A 22,721-nucleotide genomic window follows, 5' to 3' on the forward strand; every position below is an offset into this window, starting at 1 on the left:
TCAGCCATCACGCTGTTGTACTGATCGGGGTCACCCCACCTCAGAACTAGCATGAGCTTTTTACACAAGGAGGGAATGGAGAGTTTGGAAAATGTCAACTCCTCTTTATCTCTAGCCCTTACATTAGCTGGTTTGCTTTTTAACTGACATGCCTGCATTTCTAGGTTATGCTTCAGGGGAAAAGTTGCCCAGGCATTCAGGGCTGGAGAGCTACACATTCAGGTTGCCAAGGGTTGTAGACACAACACACGATTCTTGTGTGGCTTGCAAAGGACTAATTTCTACCCATTTTACTCTGGTCTTGAGAGTGGCGGTGGGCAGGAGATTGGGTGGTTTCTCGATTGTCAATGGGGATAAAATGTTCACGCTTTTTTCAGAGCTTACCTGCTTTACCCTATTCTGAAAATCAGTAAGGGATCTACGAGTACCTCAGTGCTGTGTTCAACTGTGGAAAGAGGCAGGCATTGATTGGTCAAATATTTGTTATCTGGAATGGAACTTGAAAACAAATGCATTTTGATTTCAAATTTCTGTTATGCTCTTCCCTCCCCTCCCCTCCTCTCTCATTTTCTTCCCTTCCCTTCCTTTCTCTTCCCTTCCCTTCCCTTCCCTTCCCTTCCCTTCCCTTCCCTTCCCTTCTCTTCCTTTTTTTTTTTTTCAGAAAAATCACCAGAATAATATCTTAAAAAGATGAAATGCTGGGCAAAGATCACTGTAGGACTGCTTGCATGCAAATACCGATGTGACAGTCATGACTTTTGAGCAGTTCATGATCACAGAAGGGTGGATATTCATTCATTCATTCGGTCAGTTTTATTCAACAGATATTTACTAAGTGCCTTCTCTGTACTGTGTGAGTGACGAGGATGCAATGAACAGAGCATTTCTTCACCCTTAAAAAGCTTTATGTGTCGTGTTTCTTTCTGGTTTTTTTTTTTCCCCCCTTTGGAACCAAGTTGGGATTTCTGGTTAATACTAAAAAACAAAAACAAAAACAAAAAGACTTCTGGGGGGAATGTTGGAGGCAGTGATGTGTCCCATGTTTCATCTGACAGTGGGTGTAGGTCTGACTTGTATAAGAGAATTGGGGAAAGCAAGAAGACCTGGCTAGGGCTGGTTTTAGGAACCACTGAGGAAAAATGAACTGCCCAATTCTCACATGAGCACAAAGCCCATGTCACAGATGGGATCTGAATCAGGGGATCGGAGAGGCAGCCAGGTTCCCAGGAATCCTTCCTGCAGGTACCCTATGTACATGTTTTCCTTTCAGCGAGGCTGTGTGTTCCTGGAGTGACTTCTGTCCATGACATCTTAAAGCCTCTGAGTGCTCTGGGGGAATGAGATCAGATATAGTTTTGGGTGTTCCTCACCCTGTTACTATTTTCTGTGGCTGTGCAAAACAAGTTCTAGGTGACTAAGACTTCCTAAACAACCATTCACTGAATGTTTAAAACACAATTGTATTTTCTTGGTGGTGGTTGTTTGTTACTGTTTTAGATGAGATGGATCACTAAGGTTCTAGAAGTCATGACACAGAAGCCCCTGTCATGGTGTGTTGTCTTTCTCCGATGGTCACCAGCATCTAGCACTAAACATGGCACATTATGAGCTTTTGACATTATTTATTGAAAGAAATAATAAAACCTGCAAATGATCATGGATTTCATTCACTAGGTAATAAATCAGATTTGCATTTTTAATCTAGAAGGGAATGATTACCAATTCCTTAAGACCCAACACAATTCTTTTGATCTCTCTCTGTTTTAATTTTCCAGGAAATAGCTTTTAACAACCTACACCTTGTCTATTGAATTTTCCACCAGTTCTTGCCCTTATCACCGTTGTGATACAGAGTACAGTCCTTCTTACTGGTGACAATTGAAATGAGATGATAAGTTCCCAGAAACTGCCTAGAAATAATCATCACTTTATTACCCTTTGAAAAGAAGATTGATAGAAAAGTCATTTGAAAGATGGTTCATTACCATGCCCTAGTACGATTTCTTTACTCACATCTCTCCAAAGCATGAGAAAGGGAGGATTATTCTCTGAGGTCGGAATTTGAAGTCTGTGTGTTCGCCTCTTTGAAGTCTTGGTATTTAATTTTCTGTAGTCATTTCTTGGGCAATTTTCTAAGAAACTAGTTGAAGCTAATTTATCATAAGTTAAAGTCAAATGACAGAAAAGATTTTTTCCCCCCTTAACAGTCTTTTATTCCACAGAGGTTAGCTTCTGAAGGAAAATGAGGCTTAAATAGCATTTCAAATCTCCAGTCACATGGGTGGGTACATAGAATAGAAAGCGTTCTGGAAACCACACTGTTGTTTTTTTTGTTTTGTTTTGTTTTTTTTTTATTTAGCACAGTTAATACTTTGTGACTTTTCTTTCTAGACCATGATGTGCAGATAAAATATATTTTTGTGAAATGCCCTCCTAAAAATAATTAGTAAGTTGCTTAATTTTTCAAAGCGAGATTTTTCAGTCCTCAAGGGGTAACAGCCCTTGGTCTGTATCATTGGCAGACTTTGGTATAACTTTGTATAATTTGTTTAACCTTTCTCTTAACCCCTAACTCTGAAATGGAGATAAGTTACTTACCTTTTTTTTAAAAAAAGGTGAACAATAATGAGAGGGCATTTATCAAGCCCTTTGAGAATCTCATTTAACAGGCTTCTTGTGAGCATGGGATCCAGTTCAATAAATAATAAGGGTTTTTCATTTTTGATATTATGTGATCATTATTTAATGTTTACAGAGGATGCTCAGTGGACCTGTTTCAGTATAAACACAAAAGTGGTCTTTGCTATTTCTCCCTTTCCAAGGGGAAAAAGCCCATTGCTCCTTTATTGTTTTGAAGCTTAATTAAATAGTTCAAAATCAGGAAGTTCACCATTTCACAGTGTCTTCTGTTTATTTTGTTTTCCGATGAATTTAGGTTTATGCAGCTAGTTTCTTTGGCCATCTTCTGCCCAAAGAAAGCCTCCCATAACAAGTAAAGCCCAAACTGAGCACTATCATGGGTGATGTTTTGGGGAATAAAAGGAGAGCAGGTTTAGAATCTTGATGCTTGTAAAGCCTGATGTTTTACAAAAATTTTAAATAATGGTGATTAAATTTTGCCTGTAGGGGGCTGTTTATTAACAAAATTCTGGCCTCTAGCTTGCCAGCATCTTTTAGCAACCGTTGAACAACACGAGTTCGAACTGCGCGCGTCCACTTATATGCGCATTGTTTATAGCACTGTACTGTAGATATATTGCCCTTGATTTTCTTAATAACATATTCTGTTCTCTAGCTTACTTTGCTATGAAAACAGAGTTCATCACACATATAACATACAAAATATATGCTAATCACTGTTTATATTATTGGTAAGACTTCTAGTCAATGGTAGGTTATTGGTAGTTAAGTTTTGGGGGGGCTAAAAGTTATGTACAGATTTTCAGCCATGAGGGGGGGGGGTTGACGCTCCCAATCCCTCTGCATTGTTCAAAGGTCAACTGTAACCTCTTTTAGAATTCTCATCTTCTCCCAGTGATTTTTTTTTCATTGTGAAACTTTAGACATTCCATTTGCTATATTAGTATCCCAGAGGACTTACAAGTATTATGGTAGAAACCCTGTGACTAATGACTGTCCAAATGTGGACATGACAATTGCTTTTCCTTGCATGTATTTGGGGGAATCATCATTGATATCATGTGGTTGCATTTCAGCTACTAACGAGTCTTTTTTCTCTGTTTCCCTATCGGTCACCAAGTAAGAGGTTACAGAGCCTCAGGATGCTTTGGTAACCAAAAGAAACTCTTAGTGTGTGTTATAGGCTAAAATATGCCTTCCCTTCCTTCGCACCGCCCCCCAGATTCATGGGTTGAAATCCTAACTCCCAGTACCTCAGAATGTGACTGTGTTTGGAGATAAGGTCTTTAAAGAGGTAATCAGGTTAAATGAGGTCATTAAGGTGAACCCTGATCCGTATTACTGATGTCCTTATAAGGAGAGGAGATTAGAGCATGGACACACTCAGGAAAGATCACGTGAAGACACAGAGAGAAAGTGGCCACCTGCAAACCGAGGAGAGGTGCCTCAAAGGAAACTAGACATGCCAACACCTTCCTCTGGGACTTCCAGCCTCCAGAACTGTGAGGGAATTAATTCCTTGTGTTTAAGCCACCCAGTCTGCACTACTTTGTTATGGCAGCCTTAGAAAACTGTTGTAGTTTGTCGCCATATTTGGGAACTCCTTACTTACTTTCGAAATTTTGTAGATAAGGACTTGAAGAGCAGAGAGACTGGTAACAACAAAGAGGAGGAGGAGGAGAGATGATTGTTGGATGCATTCATCTGCTGGGGGAGAGCATAGAGAGTCCTCATGGATGGTGGTAGGATTGTAAATTGTTTTATTGAGGGAGTAGAGGGCGGTGTGTTCTGAAGTTCACATGAATGCGACAGACGAAGACAAACATGGGCTGGGGCTTCCTGAGACGGGATGATGACTGCTGAAGGGCTTCTGGGGATATCTTAGGGGATGGGTGGGGGGAGGTACACTCCTTAGTTTTGTACCACTGTTCAGTGTATATCCTACTCAAGAAATATTTATAGAGCCTTGCCATATCTTATGCCCTGACACTGAGGTTAGCCTTAGTAGATAAGACCCATTTCTGTCTTCAAGGGTCTCCAGGACAAATAAGGAGTTTACAAAATGCTGATAATTATTGCCGAGCAGTAATAATTATAATGATAACTTTTTAATACTATTACTATAGGTAACATGTGTTGAGCACTCATTGTGTTTAAGGCATTGTGCTAAATGTATACTATGTGCAGTTTCACTTATCTGAACCCCAACGTGATGGCTATGCCCATTATAAAGATTTGAAAATGATGGTTGTAAGTTAAGTGACTTAATTAAATCAGCTACCCAAGGGAGAGCCACGAGTTAAAGCTAGATCAAATCAGTAACAAAGAAGACTAGGCAATACTAGCCAGAATACTTGGAATTACTAGAGCATGCCTGAAAACTATAAAACACTTATGAAAGAAATTGAAGATTAAAAAAAGAAAAGGAAAATCATTCTGGGCTCATGGATTAGAAGAACAAATATTGTTAAAAATGGCTATACTACCCAAAGCAATCTATACATTTCATACCATCCCTGTCAAAATACCACCAGCATTTTTCACAGAACTAGAACAAACAATCCTAAAATTTTTATGGGACCATAAAAAACCCTGAAGAGTCAAAGCCATCTTGAAAAAGAAAAGTGAAGCTGGAGGCGTCACAACTTCGGACCTCAAGTTATATTAGAAAGCTATAGTGATGAAGACAGTATGGTACTGGCACAAAAACAGACACATAGATCAATGAAACAGAATAGAAAGTTCAGAAATGGGCCCGCCACCATATGGCTAACTAATCTTTGACAAAGCAAGAAACAATATCCAAGGGAAAAACGATAGTCTCTTCAATAAATGGTGTTAAGAAAACTGGACAGCAACATACAAAAGAATGAAACTGGACCACTTTCTTATATTCTATGCAAAAATAAATTCAAAATGGGTGAAAGACCTAAATGTGATATAGGAAACCATCAAAAAACCATCAAAAACACAGGCAGCAACCTCCTTGACCTCAGCCCTAGCAACTTCTTACTAGATACATCTCCTGAGGCAATGGAAGCAAAAGCAAAAATGAACTATTGGGGCCTCTTCAGGATAAAAAGCTTCTGCAAAGCAAAGGAAACAATAAAAGTAAATGGTAGCCTATAGAATGGGAGAAGATATTTGCAAATGACATATTGCATAAAGAATTAGTATCCAAAATCTATAAAGAACTTACCAAACTCAACACCCAAAAAACAAATAATCCAGTTAAGAAATGGGCAGAAGACATGAACAGACATTTTTCCAAAGGAGACATCCAGATGGCCAACAGACACATGAAAATATGCTCAACATCACTCAGCATCAGGGAAATACAGATCAAAATCATTATGAGATACCACCTCACACCTGTCAGAATGGCTAAAGTCAACAACACGGGAAATAACAGATGTTGGCAAGGATGTGGAAAAAGGGGGACCCTCTTGTGCTGTTGGTGGGAATGCAAACTGGTGCAGCCACTCTGGAAAACAGTATGGAGGGTCCTTAAAAAGTTAAAAATACCTTATGACCCAGCAAGGTGCTACCAGTTATTTACCCAAAGGACACAAAAATACCGATTTGAAGGGATACATGCACCCTGATGTTTATAGAAGCATTATCAACAATAGCCACATTGTGGAAAGAGCCCAAATGTGCAATGACTAATGAATGGATAAAGAAGATGTAGTATGTGTACACAGTGGAGTATTACTCAGGCATCAAAAAGAATGAAAGCTTGCCATTTGCAATGATGTGGGTGGAGCTAGAGCATATTATACTAAGTGAAATAAGTCAGTCAGAGAAAGGAAAATATCATATGATTTCACTCATTTGCAGAATTTAAGAAACAAAACAGATGGGGCCCTGGGGTGGCTTAGTCCATTAGGTGTCCGACTTCAGCTCAGGTCATGATCTCATGGTTCGTGAGCTTGAGCCCCACATCAGGCTCTCTGTTGTCAGCACAGAGCCTGCTTTAGATCCTTTGTCCCCCTCTCTCCCTGCCCCTCCTGTGCTCAAGCGTGTGCTCTTGCTCTCTCAAAAAATAAATAAACATTAGAAAAAAAAAAACCCAGGCGAACATAGCAGAAAAAAAAAGACAAACCATAAAACAGAATCTTAACTATAGAGAACAAACTGAAGGTTACTGGAGGGGGGAGATGGGTGGAGGGATGAGTTAAACAGGTGATGGGAGGGGACTTGTGATGAGCACTGAGTGTTGTATGTATATGATGAATCACTAAATTCTACACCTGAAACAAACAAACAAAAAAAACAACCAGAAAAACAAAATAATTGCTAAAGCATGCATTCCTGAATAGGCTGAAATGCATATTTGTTTTTTTTTTTTAATTTTTTTTAAATGTTTATTTATTTTTGAGACAGAGAGAGACAGAGCATGAACAGGGGAGGAGCAGAGAGAGAGGGAGACCCAGAATCGGAAACAGGCTCCAGGCTCTGAGCTGTCAGCACAGAGCCCGACGCGGGGCTCGAACTCACAGACCGTGAGATCACGACCTGAGCCGAAGTCGGACACTTAACCGACCAAGCCACCCAGGTGCCCCTGAAATGCATATTTGAATGTCAGGACCTAACTTAGGCCATCAGATGAGAAAATCCAAACTGTCCTCTGTGAAATGTTACCTTGTATCTTCGGCATCTGTCCATTTCAAGGGGGGGGGAATCTTTCCTGCACAGTTAATGGCCATTTATAGACTATGTGAGTCCATGGTAAAGCCACTCCCTTTTGACATCATCACAATGTAAGTGCAAGATAATGAGTGGGTTCTTTTAAGTCTGGCATTGTGTATGCCAGTGAAAATTTTCTGCCTCTACTATGCTTTTTTTTTTTTTTTTTTTTTTTTTTTTTTTGCCTTCCTAGACAAATAAATATTTTTTGGTGAACACAGCAACTAACTATTGGATAGCATCTCATGACATTCCAGTTTCTCAAATTACAGTGAAAAGTAGAATCTATGAAAACTACAAAAACTTAATCAGCCTGACCATCACACTGTGTCCCGGGAGGCCTTGGAAGATGGATTATAATCAGAGGGTTGCTTGAAGTACATGGAATTAGAACAAAGAGAGTTAGGTAAATCAATTATTTGATGGTGTCTGACCAAGACATCCTGTTTCAACCCATCTCGTCCAAAGGGATGGGCCTGCTAGGGGGAGTGCAATACCAAAGTCTATAAAACTCCAGACTGATTCCAGAGGATGCGACAGAATTTCAGTTGGACTCTTAGATTAGCCTTAAGAAATATGGACCAGGGGCGCCTGGGTGGCGCAGTCGGTTAAGCGTCCGACTTCAGCCAGGTCACGATCTCGCGGTCCGGGAGTTCGAGCCCCGTGTCGGGCTCTGGGCTGATGGCTCAGAGCCTGGAGCCTGTTTCCGATTCTGTGTCTCCCTCTCTCTCTGCCCCTCCCCCGTTCATGCTCTGTCTCTCTCTGTCCCAAAAATAAATAAACGTTGAAAAAAAAAACATTAAAAAAAAAAAAAGAAATATGGACCATAATTTCTTATGGAAATTTCTTATGGAAAATGTGGAAATATTTTCTCACCTCCTCTCCCCTCCCATCCTCTTCCCTTTCCTTCCCTGACTGCAAATGTGGACCAAGAAACATCATTAATTTTACAAGCAAGGCACCAATTTTTTCCAGAAATGTAGAATTAGAAAATGTGAGAGCAACAAAGATAGATGAAGTAATGAGATCCAAAGAGACTGTGCTTTGCCCAAAGTTAATATAACTATTTTCAGAAGAGGGACTAGAACTCAAGCCTTCTAAGTCACCATCATTTATCTTAATAATGGCCAAATTTGTGTTAAGGCAAATAGTGGTCTCTTGTTGTATTAAAATATTTCTCTGTTTTCCTGGAAAATATGCAGAGGTTTCTGAGACTAAGTTTTTAACTTGGAAATATTTATATGGCTGTCATTAAGATGAGTCCAATAAGATTTAATTGTCTATGCTTTTCCATAATGATAATTCATGAGATATGTGATTGCAGAATTCTAGTTGCAAAATGATATGGCAAATTAATGCTTTTAATAATTCTCTTTACTTATTTGTATGTGTATATGTATGTATGTGTGTTTGTATAAGTGGAAAGTAGTTATTTGAATACCAGGCTTGGGTAACCATTGAAGATATCAAGTGAAAAGATTCTCTAACACTTGGAGTTCAGTGAATCTGTAAGATATTTCATTTATTGAGGATGATTTATGATTATTTCCTATTACCACAAAAAGCCTCTTAGCCCTATGGTATACCTTGAGTTTTCCCAGAATGGGTTACAGGGAATGGTAGAAAATTCTCTAGGCTTTGGAGCCAGATGGACTTAGGTTTGAACTGAAGCTTTACCACTGAATAGTTTGTGAGCTTGGGCAACTTGTTGAACCTTTCCGAAGCCAGTTGATCCTCTGAATATGGCAGGATAATCTGTTCATAAACTGACTTGTGTTTCTTCTTGCTATTTTCCATCCCAAGAACATAGGTGGATGCACTTGTCTCAGAGCATTAATGGCTTACTTCAGAAGTTGCAAGGTCCCAATATGCTAACCCCTTACTAAGATTTCTGGAACATTGATGAGGGCTGGAACTCGGAGTTGATGAAGCAGAGGAAATCTACCCCGGGAAAGAAAAGAGGAATTCATTCCTAGAGATAGGAAAGATGGTGGTGTTTTTGGTAAGAGGTATAGGGCTTGTGAAAGGGCTAGTTCATGGATATTAGGAGGAGTGACTGAGAACTATGGCCTGAGAAGTCATAGGGAGAAATGTATGTCCATGCTAGTCATGGACCAAATGGAGCCTCCTGCCTGTCAATGAATCACATGGGCTGGGACCCTGGGCCTGATGGCCTAAAGGTTAGAAACCCTTCCCTACTTTCCAAGTGCCCAGTAAACTACCTTTGTTATTACATGTTGTATAATTGTTTTATAATATGGCTAAGATTGACACTTACCATTTTAGAGAGAGGGGACTTCTATCTAGATTTAGAAAAATAAGGAAATGTGCCATTTCTTGTACCTGAATGTTGTGGAGAACATTATCTCTGCAACCTAATCTCTGTCAAATAGGATTATTCTGAGAATTAGAGATAACATGCCTAGAGCACTTAGGGCAGTGTCTGGCACAAAATAGACATGCTGAGCAATTATTAATAATTATTATTTAAGATATTTTTATTTTGTCATCAAAACAACCTCCAACTCAAGATTGGTGGACCTAAAGCTACTTCTCTCCTCTTTTTAAAAAAATTGACTTTATTTTTTTAGAACAATTTTGGGTTCACAGGAAAATTGAACAAAAGATACAGAGATTCCCATATACTCCTTGCCTCAACACATACATAACCTTCCCCATCTACTTCTCTTTTCAAACAGAAGAGTAATATGATAGTTCATGAGATTGATCCTAGAATGCCAAAATTGAAGGAGTCCTATATTAGGGAATACTAAGCCACAACGGTAGACACCAAAATGTGGTGACTTAACATTAAAAAAAAAAAAATGTTTATTTCATGAGAGAGTACGAACGGGGTGGGACAGAGAGAGAGCAGGAGAGAGAATCCCAAGTAGGCTCCACACTGTCAACACAGAGCCCAACATGGGGCTTGATTTCACCAAACATGAGATCATGACCTGAGCCGAAATCAAGAGTCAGATTCTTAACCTGCTGAGCCACCTAGGAGACCCTTTCTTCAGAAATCTTTAATAAAAAATTCTCCTTATTTAGGAAAGGGCACACTTTTGACTAGCTGTCCATATCTTGCACCAGGCATCTTCAAAATATCATCAGATATATTCTCTTTTATTTTCCCATTATTCACTTACAATGGCAAAATCTGACACAAGAAGCAAGATGTAATTAAATGAAAGTAGGCTTTACTGAGCACTGCTAGTTTGGTAACAGCTACAAAATATGTCCATTGTAACTTTCGCTGCTTGAACCCCACCCATTTTCCCCCCTCACCATCCCTCTAAGCAACATCATGTGAAATCAAACATGTCTTGCCCTCATTTCTCAATTGCCTACAACCAGCTAGCAGGCATATAAGCAGTGAGGTAAGAGTAGAAATTTACATAAGGAGCCTATTAATATACTATACAAATGAGGGTCCTGTGGAGAATGTTAATTCATTTCTTACACTGAATGGCCATGATCACTGTAAATTTTCATCACTGCAAGAGCTAAGATGGAGGTGGAAAACTTGGGATATACCTAAGAGATGGGAATTGACTACATTTTGTGAAGAAAGTTAATTATCACCTACCTTTTCCACAAAGTAGAGGAACTTAAAGGGTGCTTTGACTTCAAAGCTTGGGTGCATAAGCTTGGGAATAATTTTTAAGAGTTCTCTTGGATCATTTCTTGAAGAGCAGTGAGTGGGGAATTGAAACATTTTGATAAAATATCTCATTTTATCAGATTTTAAAAGTGAACCCGTTTCTACAGTACTATTATGAAAATTTATGATCTCTTTTTTAAGCTGCCTGAGAACCACGGCTGATAGAGCGTAGATAGACTGGACTAGATGTTATCTTTTGTGACCCTCTCCTTCCCCTGCCCCATAGCAGCTGCTCAATTACTTTATTGGTTAGTCATTGATTCATTGATTTAACTAAGATTTATTCACTGTGCCAAGATTAGCAAGGTGGCTACTCACAGGTCTGTGGGAAGACACATGTTTAAAAACCTCACTCCACCGCAAGCTACAATTGAGCCATTTGCAAAATGCTTTTGAAGTCAAGCGAAGGAGGGACACACTCCCTCGAGAAGGAAGGGAGGGCTTCACAGAGAATGATAAGAATTTTACCTGGAGAAGGGAATGGCAGCCAGAAGAGATGCTTGGGAACTGATGAGTAGTTGTGTGGCTATTCCTAGGGCACATCATGGAATAAGGTAGGAGGTGGTAGGAGGGGCAAGTAGGCATGACCCTGTAATTGACTGAGTTCTAGCCAATGGTATGAGCAAAAAGATGTGTTTCACTTCTAGGGATGACTCATAAAGCCTCCCATGTGTTCTCCTCAGTGTTCTTCTCCCCTCCCAGCGGCTGGACTGTGGATACCCAAGGGCAATCTTGAGATCCATCTGTTGAACACAGAAGAACCGTTGTCAGCCTGGGCCCTAGACTGTTAAGTAAGCAAGAAACAAATGTCTATTTATTCTCCTTTCAAACAGGAGAATTTTGGGGGAAATTTGTTAAAACGTCTTCCATGTAATTCTAAGGAGTTAAGTTTTACCATGCAGGCTAGGGAAGTTAGGAACTGTTCTCCACATATAGTTAATACTGACTTAATTAATTGAGCAAACATTTATTAATTATACACGGAGTATAAGCTTCTTGGCATTAGAAGTAGGACACTGAATATGATGTAGACCCTGCCCATAAGCAAGTTGCTGTTTGGTGAGTGATTACAACCAGGAGAGATGGCTCTAAGGGTTTTTTGGGAAGCCCTTTAATTGCTCATCCCAACGACCCCTTCCAACTTCATATCACCATTACCACCATTATTTCTTTGATGTGTCTGAAAGAAGTTTTTCTCAATCTATGTCAAGCACATTTTTAGAAAATACTGCTATTTTGTTGATACCTGTTGTGTATAGGAAGTCTGAAGCAGCAACAATGACAGGTTTTACTGTCACAGGGTATTCTATGAGGTGTATACTGAGGGACACACAGACCCAAATCAATTGTCATAGCCCAGGGTCGAGAGAGAGAGCAAGTACATGCAGGGGATCTCCTATGGGTGCTTAATGTGCCTAGCAAGAGAAGGCTTCCTGGAGGGGCTCAAGCTTGCGCTGAGTCCTGGGGAATGAGAAAACTAGGGAAAGGCAGGGAGAAGGGCATGCCCAGCAGAGGGCGTGGCGGGAAACAGGAGCATCAGTGTTTGGACCAACTGCTGTGGTTGCTTTGTGGAGGAGAGAGCGGAGGTTGAGAGTGGGAAATGATATGGTCGCCTTGATAAGTGAAAGGTCTTGAAGAAAGTGTTCAGGCTTGTTTGACCAAGATCTATTCCTTGATAACTATATAATAATTTAAGTGAGATGTGTAGGGAGAGAGGGAGCAAGGAAGGAAGCCCACTTTTATTGACTCAGCATAGCTGTCCCATAAATTCATTCTCTTGCTCCAAGAAACCTCATAAAACAATGAACATCATGGCCCCGGTATAAACTGCCAAAGATTTCTTTGGCCACGGTCTACTTTTCAAGGTTGTTGGCACCTCTCTCATGGTCTGCGTGTCCTGGTCTGAGAAGTGAGTGTTGCATATTTGAGCCTGGTTGGTATTCCTCACCTACTGGTTTAGTAAGAGACCAATTTCATTGTACCTCAGGGTCTTAACTTGGGATTCAGGAGAAGCTTCCTGAGCAAAACACACAAAGAACTGTAGGTGCCCATGATTTTAAACAATGAAAAATGTCCTTGCCCTGTTTCATTTTTAGAGGAAGTAATGATAACGGAGGGGTAAATCCTCTAGCAGGGAAGGAGCATTTCAGCTGACCAGGTAGAGTTTCTCAAAAGGCCATGGGCCATTGGTCCTCCTCATTGGGGTCATCAGCTCCACATTCTCCAGGAGTTGGAGGAATCTCCTGATACATGCTCTGGCCACAGTGCAGTCTAAGTTTTCTTTAGCAAGACAAGACCAAGGGTTTACTGGAAGGAAGGAGAAAAGTTTCGTGAACTGTTCTTAACTTTAGCATCAACTTTCCCAGCTGTGGCCATTTCAAAAATGCCCTCATCTGGTGCTGCCTTCCAGTATCTTCTCTTTTTCTACTGGTATTAACTGATCGGCCGTTTTAAACATCTGTGGGCCGTGTGCCTGATCCTTGCATCTCTGACTCCTGCCCCTGTTGAAAGTAATTCTTATATCATGAGACAGTCTTCACGTTGGATATCTCTGATGTACCTTCAACTCCTGCCGAGGAAGTATTTCATTAGATTTTGGAGAATTAGCAGAAAACTCCCTCGGTCGCTGGGCAAAGGGGGATTCTACTGTGTGGACCTCCCCTCACATCTGCTCGCCTACCTGGGAAGGCTACTTTGGCCGTCTCTTCTGGGAAGAAGGAAGCCAGATAAATGAGCAGTATCTTTGTTCCTCTCTTCTGACACAGAGAGCACCCATGCCTTCTGATCTTATTTTTGGCCCCACTCAGGTACAGTTCCCTCCCCTGTGTCCAGCGAGATCAAGACACTCACCCCAGCCTCCACACTGAGCCTTCCGGCCCCACCAAAGACTTGAACTCGTGGTCCCAAGAGCAGGATGGATTAGCGCTCAGGGCTCCCACGCTGACTCTATCAAAGCTTTCCTCCGCACATCTCCATTATGTGAACAGCTCTGTTAACCAAACCTATTATCTTTCCCCCTTGGTTTCAAGTTGAGAAAGGGAAAGCAACTTCTTTAATGGCCCACAGATTGATGATTAACATTTTACATGTCCCTGCTGCTAAGTAAAAGAACTGCTTTGTGGACAGTGAAAATGCCTAGGAGAAAGAAGCGGGAGTCAGCTTGGTTTATTAAGTTGTGCTGCCTCATTAATCACAATCTTTTTTTATGGCCGTACTTAAAGGCCCATCCATTGTACTTCTCGGGAATGGGGTAGATCAAAAACAAGTGCTTTTAGTGCACCTTTGACATCTGGCAGAGCAGCCGGCTATGTGCGATATTGCTCTCAAGCAGTGTGGGGAGCTGCATTTTCTGTGACCATGCTGGCCCTTCTGATTTAAGCTACTGCAGAGGGCAATGAATTACCTTAAAGGAGCTCCACTGCCGAACTCCCAAGTTTTATGCCGGACCCCTGCCAGCTTCCCCACTTTATGAGTATGAACAATCAGACAATTGAACTGATTTGGCTTTGCCACTCCCGGAGTTTCACTGCCGCGAACCCGGGGATGTAATGATGGCAATGCCATGCTAAGGGCTGCCCTGCCTAGCAGTGGTGCCCGCTGCCCGTTCAAGTAGGGCACCCATTCTTGTTAGCTGAAAACTCTTCTGATTTGCAGCAAGGGGAAAAACAGATCCCACGCAATCCGATTAACTCAGCTCCAAATGTTATTTTCATTTAACACTGTGGAACTAGGCAGTGTCCCAATTTTTGTTTTTAATGGTAAACTCATTAAAAGGCAGGGTTCTTTAGCAAGGAGTCTTCTAGTACGGGTGTGGAAGGCACCCGCCAGGTCCCGATGCAGGTTGTTGACACGCACACTTAGAAACTTACGTGCATAACGCTCTGTACCTACCTGCTCCATACACTGGCTCAGGCTTAACTTAGCATTGTCAAAAAAGGGCATCCGGTCCAGTCACAATCTGAAAATGGGTAATTGGCAATGTTTACAACTCACGTCAGTGTATACTCATTCTAGCTCTTTGTGTGAAACTGAAGAGAAGTGCTAAGGTTTAGATCTTGTAAATTTTCTGTATCAGAGACCATATTTACTTTCAGGATTTATTACATGTAAAACGAATTTCCTCTAGAGGCACCTGGAGGGCTCAGTCAGTTGAGGTTGAGTGTCCGACTTTGGCTCGGGTCACGATCTCGCAGTTTGTGAGTTCAGGCCCCGTGTCTGGCTCTGTACTGACAGTTTGGAGCCTGGAGCCTGCTTTAGATTCTGTCTCTCTCTCTCTCTCTCTCTCTCTCTCTCTCTGCCCCTCCCCTGTTCACACTTTGTCTCTCTCTGTCTCTCTCAAAAATAAACATTAAACATTAAAAAAAAAACCCCAAAACAAATTTCTTCTAATGTCTTTTGAAAATTACGTTATTGTATAGACAAGAACAATCCAATGCTCGTTGTAAAAAAATAAATAAATAAAACTCAAACAGTGCAGCAGAGAATCCAAAAAGATTGTATAAGTAATCCACTATCTTACCACTGAGAGATTCTGATTATCAAAACTTCAGACATCTCTGTAAATGTACACTGATGGATTGTTTCATTCATTCATTTTGCATCTGTAAGAATGTAAATATAGTTAGAACAGTGTGGAAAATGTGATCCAGTGTATGTAAAATGAACACACACAACACACACATTTAAACATAAAAACACCCTGGGATATCAGTCCCCTATGTTTAAATGTTTGCTTGACACTGACTGCTAGCCCTGGACTCCAGCAGACATCTAACACGATTTAATACCTGAACTCTTGATTTGTCCCTCCTCATCTCAAAAAAAAAAAAAATCCTCTGGGCAGAAGCTGCAAAAACTGGGGCCCTGGTCTGTGTTTAAGCTCCTTCCAGGTAAATACTGGTGACTGGGCTAGAGGGAGAGGTGGGGGAGGCATCCACTTGTCTCCCCAGTCTCTGGGGAGAATAGCAGTCAGCCACTATTTTTTTTTTCAATATATGAAATTTATTGTCAAATTGGTTTCCATAAAACACCCAGTGCTCATCCCAACAGGTGCCCTCTTCAATACCCATCACCCACCCTCCCCTCCCTCCCACCCCCCATCAACCCTCAGTTTGTTCTCAGTTTTTAAGAGTCTCTTATGCTTTGGCTCTCTCCCACTCTAACCTCTTTTTCTTTTTCCCTTCCCCTCCCCCATGGTCTTCTGTTACATTTCTCAGGATCCATATATGAGTGAAAACATATGGTATCTGTCTTTCTCTGTATGGCTTATTTCACTTAGCATCACACTGTCCAGTTCCATCCACGTTGCTACAAAGGGCCATATTTTGTTCTTTCTCATTGCCATGTAGTACTCCATTGTGTATATAAACCACGATTTCTTTATCCATTCATCAGTTGATGGACATTTAGGCTCTTTCCATAATTTGGCTATTGTTGAGAGTAGTCAGCCACTATTTTGATGCATAGGTGTTGCTCAGCTCCTTTTGGATTTGTTTCAAAAGAAATTGTTTGCTTGTATATAGTTGTGCATTTGGTATGTCCATGCGAGGAGGGGAGCTCAGGAGCCTCCTATGTCACCATCTTGGACCAGAACTTGAAGTGGTTTATTTTTTTGAGTCTTTTCTCCTTGGGAGGTCAAGGCAGAGGAGAGGCAGGACAGGCTGTTCCCCATGTTCCAGGAATCCTGGGCCAAGGGTCCGTCTGCTGCCCTGAATCTCCTGACCTACCGCTGTTTAGCAGTTTTAGATGCCTTCCATGGAAGCTTGATTTGAACCATAGCTGGTTATCAGTGATTACATTAAAGCTTTTTTTTTTTTTTTTTAAAGAACATTCTTGGGGCACCTGGGTGGCTCAGTCAGTTGAATGTCTGACTTTCGGCTTAGGTCATGACGTCACGGTTTGTGAGTTCGAGCCCCGTGTCAGGCTCTGTGCTGACTGCTCGGAGCCTGGTGCCTGCTTCGGATTCTGTGTCTCCCTCTCTCTCTGCCCCTCCCCCACTTGTGCGCTGTCTCTCTCTGTCTCTCAAAAACAAATGCAAAAAAATTATTTTTCAAAAGAACATTTTTGAGCCTATATTTATCAATACCAAATCATAACACTTAATTTCAATTCTTTATAGGCAATGAGTTTACTGTTTTTGCTTTAAAGATGTATTCTCCACTTCTTAATCTTCATAATTTTTGTCTGGAGTTCTGCATTGTATCATTTGAGACAAAAACTCTTTTTTTAGTGTTCAATTTTGTAATAACTGAAGTAAGGATTTAGATTCATCAGTCAACTCTTGTGATTCTTTAAAGCTTTATTAAAGGCAGTATAGTGTAAGGTCAGCAAGTTTCAAATTTGAATCCATAGTGCTGCAGTTCAAATCCTGGTGCCCCTTCTTGTTGACTGTATGATTTTGAGCAGAAAAGCGAACCTCTCTCTGTCTCAGGCTCCTCACTGGAAATGGAGAATAATAGTAGTAGCTACCTCATTGATTTGCACAAAAAGATTGGAATGAATGACTATAAGCACCCAGGAGAGTGCCTAGCATATAGCAAGCGCTATTAACTAGTATTATTTTCTCTTTTCTTTGTGTTTGGCTCATCCTTCAGTGTTTTGGTAAGTGTTTTGGGGACGTGTCTTCTACTTCATCCAGAAAAAGTATATAGTTACTATTATTCTGCAATCTTGCATATTTGAATACGATTTATTTTTATTTATTTATTTATTTATTTTTGCATCTTCACACAGGAACAAGAAATTGGTGGAGTAGGAATCTTGGATAATAATTTTTTCTCTGAAAGCTAGTAAATAGTGTTTTATTGTCTTTTAGCATTTACTGTTGCAAAAGTCAATGCAATTTTTGTCCCTTGAAGGTGAATTGTTTTATCTTCTTGGATTAATTAATCAATTCGATAAATATTTATTATGCTGTTTCTGTGTATGAGATGTAGTTATATGCTTTAGGTATATAACAGCAAACCAAACCTTGTGAAGCTGACCACCTCATTGAGGTATAGGGTGGGAGGAGGAATTAGCTAACTCTGGGTAATTGGGTAATAATTAATTAGCTAAACTCCAGCGTCTGAGGGAACAGTTCCCACAAGACTGCTCTCACTTCTGACACCAATTACAAGCTTGGGGTATTCACAAAACCACCTTCAGATTTGATGATTCACTAGAAGTTCTCACAGAACTTGCTACAGGCTTTTATGCTCATGGAAATGGGTTATTACAGGGAAAAGATACACATTAGAAGCAGCCAAAGAAAGAGATACATAGGGTAGATACTTAGAGGAGTACAAAGCTTCTGGTTGGCCTCTCTCCATGGAGTCATGGTGGCATTACCTCCTCTTGATCATGATGTGTAACAATTGCCGAGCCAGTAGGCTCATCTATTTTTTACTGGGCTCAATTGCATATGTAGCCTGCCTTGCTGTATTTTAGTCTCTAGCCCCTCCTGGAGGTTGGGCTCCTACCTTTAGTCTCCTATCTCTCTGGAAGTTGGAACTGATGTGGCATGGCCGAAAGCCCCCATCATAACTCACATTGTTAGATTTTGTTGGTCCGGTGACCAAAACATCTAGATTAAGACACTCCTATTAGGACATTCCAGGGAGCTGTAGTTCATCTCGAGGAGCCAAGGGCAAAACCCAGACCTCCTTTTGGGTGAGGTTAATTCTTCACTGCACACCAGTATGTATATAACAAATGCAGTGAAGAGTAACAAAGCATAGTAAGGGGGGTAGAGAGGGCAGTGGAGGTGCTTTTTCTTGTAGATGGGGTGGCAAGAGAAGTCTCTCTTGAAGTTGTCCGTTGCATCGCTTTTTTCATAGTTAACTTTTTGTCTTCTTGATAAATCTACTTAATTTTGATTAATTTCTGCTTTTGTCTACATTATATTTGTCTACTTTGTGTTTATTTTATTCTTGAGCTGAAAGCTTAGTTTTGTTTTTTAAAACATAAGAATATATATTCACATATATATTTATTGGTTCACACATATACATATTGCATCCCATTAAGTATTGGTATTTAGAGCTTAGATTACTTTCATTTCTTTTCTTTTTTTTTTTAAGTTTATTTATCTTGAAAGAGAGAGAGAGAATGCGAGTCGGAGATGGGCAGAGAGGGAGAGAGAGACTCTCAAGCAGGCTTTGCGCTGACAGCACAGAGCCCAAAGCAGGGCTTGAACCCATGAATCAGGAGGTCATGACCTGAGCTGAAAACCAGGAGTTGGGTGCTTAACTGACCGAGCCACCGAGGCACCTCAGATTACTTTTATTTCTAAACAATTTTTAATTTAAGAAGTTTTGATTTCCTCTTTATTCAGAAATTACTTAGAAGTTTATTTTTAAATTTCTGGGTGCTTTTTTTTTTTTTTTTTTGGTGGTAGTGGTGTTTTTATTTTGTCCTTTAACTTCTAATTTTTTTCCATTGTGGTGAGTAATTTCTTCTTTTTGGAATTCATTGAGAGTTTCTTTGTGACTCAATACACAGTCCATGTTTACAAATGTTCCGTGTGTTTGAAAATAATGTGCATTCTTTGTTTATTGGGTACAGAGCTAAATATTTATCTCTTAGATCAAAGTTGTTAACTGTCTAAATTTTCTTGAAAAACAATTAATTTTATCTTCTAGGATCTGTGATCTGTGTGATCTATTGTAGCTTTTCAATTTCTCCTGGGAACTCTGATGGATTTTGATTTATATATTTTAAAACTACATTGATAAGTACATTAAAAAGTAGATGACTGTTGGGTGCCTGGGTGGCTCAGTCAGCTGAGTGTCATACTCTTGATTTCAGCTCAGTTCATGATCCCAGTGTTGTGAGACTAAGCCCTTCATTGGGCTCTGTGCTGAGTGTGGAACCTGCTTGGGATTCTCTCTCTCTCTCTCTCTCTCTGTCTCTCTCTCTGTCTGTCTCTCGAAAAAAAAAAAAAAAGATGACTGCTCAATCTTTTAGGTGGATTTGAAACTTAAAAAAATGCTGAATAGTCCATATTATAATGTTCTTAAATTCTGTTTTGTCTATCTTTGTATATACTTAAATGGTATTTTTGTTAGCAATTATCTAGGGCATATTTTTAAATTTCTTTATTTGCAATGTTCGTGTGTCAATTTGTTTTGAGGCTCTCTTAAAACAAGACATATTTAAATTTTTACAAAAACCTGATTTGTGCCTCTACCTTTAAAAGGGAGAATTAACACATCTGTTTTAAATTATTACTATGCATAAACTTCTTTTTCAGTCATTTCATTACATTTTCTACGTATTATGCTTTCTGTTGTTGTTGTTGTTGTTGCTGTTGGTATTGTTGTTTTTCTCATTTTTCCTCTAGGAATTCATTGTGTTGACTCTTTTTCTGCTTTACGAGAAAGTTTGTTCATATGGGCTCTGTACTTTTATTGTTAATTTGTCACTGAACTTTATAGTATTATTAATGTAGTGAATGAGATTTTTTTCCATTTCATTTCTTAGTGATATAATTTAAAATTTAGGTTTCTGCATATTTATCATCCATGAAGCTAATGAAATTATCTTTTTACTTTGCATAGATTTTTGAAAAGTAGTCTTTTGGATTTTCTAGATATTGTTTAGACTATAAGGATGATTTTGCATTCCACAGCTGGATTTTTCAAGTGCTGATTACAAATATTGATGATCTTCTTAGCACCCGTTTTTCCCCTAATGGGCTGTTGTGATGCTCAGAGGAGGGATACATGTGAAAAGCACTGTGAGGTGTAAAGAAGTCTGCCATGGTTGGTCACTATTATCAGAGTGGGCCCTCAGTCAGTATGTGCTGATTCAGTCTGATACCTAACTTGGCCACCTTTGCCACATGTTTCCTTTTTCAATTATGTGTGACCTTTCCAAAAGGCATATGGGATCCTGTGCCCAGAGACTTAGTAGGTTCTGTGGGAGTTACTTATTCAGAAATGAATTACAACATAAAGCTTCCTTTTAGAGGCAGACATGAGGTTTTTTGGTTTTTCGTTTTGTTTTGTTTTTCTGTTGATTCTGACAACACATCTGTGTAACACATGCATCCCTGTGGTCATTTGGTCAAATACAAAGCTGAGCAAATGCTTGCTTGAGCCCCAACCACCTGGCAGGACTTTGTTGTCTCAGCAAGAGTCTCTAGACTAGGAAATCCAAGGACACATTTCATTCCAGCTGAAGGCAGGACTATGATCTGATGATTCACGGTGAGACCCAAGCTTTACTATAGGCACCATTTGGAATGGAGAGCTTGGGGATTTGCATCCATCGGGCACAAAGACCAGGAGCCAAGAGGTGAATAATAGACCAAAGCTGTTTCACCAGCTGGTGAGACTTTGTGATTGAATTCCAATGCAGGTAAAGTTGTGTTCATTCCAAAGGGCAATTAGGCAACCTGACACAGACCTTGCCTACAAGGGCTAGGGTGTTGGCCTAGAAGAGCCCTAGGTTCCCACGAGACAAGTGGAAACTTGGAGAAAATATCCCCTGGCTTCTCCTAGGTTGAGTTCCATGAACTATTTCCTAACTAGAGAACTGGAGAGCCTCTGAGAGTCTTCTTCTGCTTTGTGCTCATCAGATGTGTTCAGGTGTCAAAGCTGCTGTGACTCGTGTTGCTCCTTACACAAAAATAATACATTATTATCAGATATTAAGATTATTCATGAAATAATAATCATGTTTGCCTCATCCCTTGACCACAGATATACATATCAAATTATTCTGAACACCCAAGAAATCTGAGGACTGAGAGAACAAACTGAACTAGAGGAAGAAAAGATGACACATTGTAATGTGGAAGGTAGGAGGTACAGAGATGTGATTTAGGGAAAAAAAGAATCACAGGTGCTGTAGAGTCCTGATCACAGTGAGGGGAGAGAGAGAGAGAGAGAGAGAAGTAAAGAAAGCAATATGCAAAGGATTGCATAAGAAAAATATTCACAAAAACTATTGGAGGAGGAAACATAATCTGGTATTAACCTAACACACAGAAGACAGAGACCTAGACAAAATGCCAAGATGAAGGAATCTTCCAAAGAAAGAACAAAAGAGGTCGTGGCCAGGGATCTAATAAAAACAAATATAAGCAATGTGCCTAAATCAAAATTTAAAACAACAATTATAAGGATACTAGCCAGGCTTCAGAAAAGCATAGAAGACACCACGGAATCCCTTACCATAGTGATGAAAGATCTAAAAACTAGTTAGGCTGAAATAAAGAATGCTATAACCAAGATACAAATTGACTGGATGTAATGACAATAAGAATGGAAGAAACAAAAGAATGAATAAGTGATACTGAAGATACAATTATGGAAAATAATGAAGCTGAAAAGAAGAGGAAAAAAAAATTGGATCATGAAGGTAGACTTAGGGAACTCAGTGACTCTATAAAGCATAATAACACTTGTATCATAGGAGTCCCAGAAAAGGAAAAGATGGAAAAGGGGGCAGAAGGTTTATTTGAGCAAATTATAGCTGAAAACTTCCCTAATGTGGGAAAAGGAACAGACATCCAAATCCAGGAGGCAAAATAACTCCTATCAAAATCAATAAAAGTAGGCTAACACCAAAACATATTGTAGTAAGATTTGCAAAAATACAGAGATAAGGAAAAAATCCTGAAAGCAGCAAGGGAAAAGAAGTCCCTAACTTACAAGGGAAGACACATCAGGCTTGCAGCAGATCTCACCACATAAACTTGGCAAGCTAGAAGGGAATGGCATGATATATTCAATGTGCTGAA

At 40.0% G+C, this 22,721-nt stretch overlaps 1 long non-coding RNA gene across 2 annotated transcripts in view; it reads left to right on the top strand.

The window, feature by feature from the left end:
• Positions 1–8,147: 8,147 nt before the first annotated feature.
• The window catches only part of LOC128312235 (uncharacterized), a 40,788-nt gene continuing 26,214 nt past the window's right edge, over positions 8,148–22,721 (top strand). Inside the window, exons 1-2 of one of the 2 annotated variants that reach the window (XR_008291257.1) lie at positions 8,148–9,331; positions 11,641–11,784. This is a non-coding gene — a long non-coding RNA (uncharacterized LOC128312235). The remainder of the gene's footprint in view (positions 9,332–11,640; positions 11,785–22,721) is intronic. The other variant, XR_008291258.1, reaches the window with a different exon arrangement.

Source organism: Acinonyx jubatus, chromosome D4 (genome assembly GCF_027475565.1).
Source record: "Acinonyx jubatus isolate Ajub_Pintada_27869175 chromosome D4, VMU_Ajub_asm_v1.0, whole genome shotgun sequence".
Classification (NCBI taxonomy): Eukaryota; Metazoa; Chordata; class Mammalia; order Carnivora; family Felidae; genus Acinonyx; species Acinonyx jubatus.